Below are 4,001 nucleotides of genomic sequence, written 5' to 3' on the forward strand. Positions count from 1 at the left end.
AGTAGAGGCATGAAAATTCTCTAGAGCCAATTACCGCCGATTAAAACATATAGTATGCGTCCTTATTCACTTGCTCTTACGGAAAAAAAATTTACTAAATAACATCGTAATTTTCAATAATTCAAATAGTTCAAATAGTAGAAGCGTCTAGCATAGAAATGTCGCTACAAATTTATAGAGTCCCGATACAACGTTCTCTGTCTTCTATATTTCATCATCTGTCATATGCTGAAGTAGCGCAGAAGAATTCCTAAAAAACGGTTTGAGTAAATGGTAAACATTTTTATAATTGAGTAGTATTTAGTAGTTTTATTTATAAATATAGTATCATTATTTATAGTATGTTTCATCTGTAGGCCTTATTACCCTACCGTAGTAAAATAAGACTTATCCGCAAGGTTTTAAAAAATTTAATTTTTGTGTTTGTTTATGTTGAAAATTACCATTACTTCATTATATTTTATGGCTAATGTATTAACATGAAAATTAATGATACTTTTCAATAATTAAATGCAATATTTTCGATTTTTTTCAAAATCTCCCTTAGCTAGGCCTTATTACCCACCGGTACCTTATATGCATAAAATAACCTGATAGTTTCAATAAATAACATTAATTTTTTTTGTACCTTAAAAAATTAATGAAAATCAATATAAAAACTTCCTTCTACTCATATTTCCCCCCTTAATGTAATGATTACCTGAATAAATACTCTATCAGAGATATATTTTTATTTTCCTTTAGTGCTTATCGTTTAATTTTGACACTAGTTTGAATGCTCAAGTGCGCACACTTCCTCCAATTGACTTCATATAAACTCGTTTGTAACTGCAACATATTTTTCTGTAATCTCATCCTTTGTTATTTCAACGAAAAGATTTTTATGATCTTAGAAATAACATTTCTACAAAATCTAGTAAAACTATGAATAAGTAAATTTCCAAGCTTCCAATGAATCTGTCTGGAAGGTTAAAAATCAGAGGACATCATTCGGTTTTATGACTCCCAGCATCCCTAAATTCGTTCTTAAAAAGGATCTAAAAGGGAGCAGGTAATAAAAATCTTAACGTTATTTTAATATTTCAAGAGTAATGTAACTGTCCAGAGAGATTTGCAGTTTACTCAGTGTGGCATCGGGCCATCTCAGATGTTATATACGAGTGGAGAAGAGAATCCTCCAGCAAGGTAGAACGAATGAATCGCAGAAGCACTGGGGAGTGGATTTATCGCATCCGTCGGAGCATAAACGACAGAGATAGAGTGAGAATGAAAAACCCGGGACGTGTGTGACACACCGAGATAAAAAATAAAGTAAAATCCCGAAAAAAACTTAAAATATAGACGATAAGAATATAGAACAAAGACATAAACAAAACATAAAATAGAATGATGAAAAACAATTTATATATAGGAGAATAAAAGTCAGATGCTGACGTATGTCGTATTTGATAAGACGAGGACCAACAAAAGTCACCATTTCTCATGATCGGAGATGCATCTACAAACCTAGAGAAGGATTGAAAGCGTTCGAGATCCAGAGAAAAATAGTGAGTAGTCGGTGAGTGGATTGCGGTAAAATCACGGTTGGATGCCTCAAAGAGCAATTCGTTTAAAAGCGACCTTTCGATTCACTAAAATCTCAACATCGGTTCACTTCTTCGGAGAATGAGATGGTGATGATCTGGAGGACATACACCGGATGCTGATGGCGTATAACACTTTTATTTCATATCAATCTCTATCTCTATTTCTTCTCTGAAAGTTCCGTCTCAGACTCAAACTCATTTTATTCTGTATTTTTATTTAAATTTTTAATCATTTCTCGCCGATGAGAAGAGAACGCTCATAGATTTTTATTTAGAGGGAATAAATATTATAGAGGTTGAATGAGGAATTCCCATGGGTTGTGCACTGTACAGGCCGAGAAATTGTCTGGGGGGCACTGACGCTCATCGACATTCCATTTCCTTTCAATTCTCAATTCGATAATCCCCAAATGCGATAATATAGTTTTTTTAACTTAATCTTACTCTATTTCAGAGAAAAAAAAACTTCATTGGCAGTTTTAATTTATATTTTTCATCACTCTGAATAATAACTTTAAATTGATATTTTCGTTATTGGTTTATTTCATTTTCATTGCAGACGAAAAGAGCATACTACAGTGGAAACTATGAAATTATTTTTAGGTCTCTAGTCGTGAGTCGTGGCTCGTGCCTACCAAGTCAATCTGTGGAAATTGGCACAAATGTTGTAGATAATTGATTTAAGTAACGATCTTACTCTTTACTGCGATTTTTGGGAATGCAAACGTCACTAAAATCGTTCGATTTAGATTTTAGATTTTTTTTATTCTATGCCAAGGCACAGGCCAAATGGCAATTTAAATTTCAGATTGATTACATACGAATAAATATATAAGGTTATAAACGTGAGTACATAATATGGTCATATTAGAAATAGATTATTGCTTTCAATGATACAGTAAATATTTAAAATGCAATAAAGTAATATAAGATAACGTAAAAAACTAAAATATTAACAAAGGAATACAGTGTGACAGAGCTGACTTGACTCGATTTGATCAGATTCGTTTTAATTCAACTAATGATTTTAAGACAGTAATAAAAAGGCTCACCTTGAGCAGAATGATTTGGTGCGTTAGCGGACATTAAGAGTTAGGATTTTTTTAAGGAGCAGTCTCACTTCATGACTTTCAAATAACTTTTAAATTTTTTCTTTGAAAGACGATTGTAATGAAATAAAAACTACTTGATTTAACAAAAATGTATTTTTCAAAATTTTACTCTTGCATTGACATAAAGTTTGCCATTCAAGAATTTTATTAATTCAACGAAGTATCCACAGATTCGGTAGAATCTGGCGCCGTTCCGTTCAAATTCGTTGTAAACGGAGCGCCAGACTACCGACTATGTTTACTGTAAGCACCCGAGTCGAAATCTCAGGTCTGTTTTCATCGTAAAAGTTTCCAAACCCATTGAAGTCTCATTTACCGCCTAAAACGAGGCCTGTTTTGAGCGTAGATGACGGTCTCGGAAAATAGATACGATCAAACCAGACCTGAGCAGTACCATTTTGATCGTAAAGCCCGTGTAAAAAAAAAATTGTCCTAAAAATGTCCCAAGCATGGAACATCCAAACGTGACACAATGAGGGACATTTTTGGGACAGTTTTGGGACATCTTAGAAATAATCAGAGATTTTAAAATAGTGCATTTAAGTAATTTTTCGTCGATTTGAAGTATTTTTTTTTAAGATTTTCAGAATACTTCTACAATTTTATGACAATTTTATTACAATTTACAAACGTTTTTTAAATGATTTTGCAAAACATAATTTATTCTTCCACAAATGTAGATTGGTCTAGAAATTAATGGATGAAACATTGATTAAACATTTTTGGAAGAATTTAAGGACATTTCTGGGACAGATTTGGGACATTTTTTCGACATTTTCAAAACATTTTTTAGACATTTTTTAAATATTTTTAGGAAAATTTTGAACGTTTTTCAAATGATTACGAAAGACTATTTATTTTTGCACGGTTATAGATTTATCGTAAGATTAATGTAAGAAAATTTTTAGGACAATTTTGGGACAATTTTAGGACATTTTTGGGACATTTTCTAAACATTTTTTAAATATTTTTAGGACAATTTTAACGTTCTTTAAACGATTTTAAAAAAGACAATTGTTTTTTGCACGGTTGTGAAACATAATAAAATTAATGGATAAAAAATTTTGGGACAATTTTAGGACATTTTTGGGACAATTTCAGGACATTTTCGAAACATTTTTTGGACATTTTTAGGAAATGTTTTAAATATTTTGAGGACATTTTTAAACCTTTTTTTAAATGATTTTAAGAACGACAGTTTATTTTTGCACAGCTGTAGATTTGTCTAGAAATCAATGAATGAAACATTTGTGGAACGTTTTTGGGACAACTTTAGGACATTTTTGGCACAGTTTTATAATAT

Source organism: Cotesia glomerata, linkage group LG6, assembly GCF_020080835.1.
Source record: "Cotesia glomerata isolate CgM1 linkage group LG6, MPM_Cglom_v2.3, whole genome shotgun sequence".
Lineage (NCBI taxonomy): Eukaryota > Metazoa > Arthropoda > Insecta > Hymenoptera > Braconidae > Cotesia > Cotesia glomerata.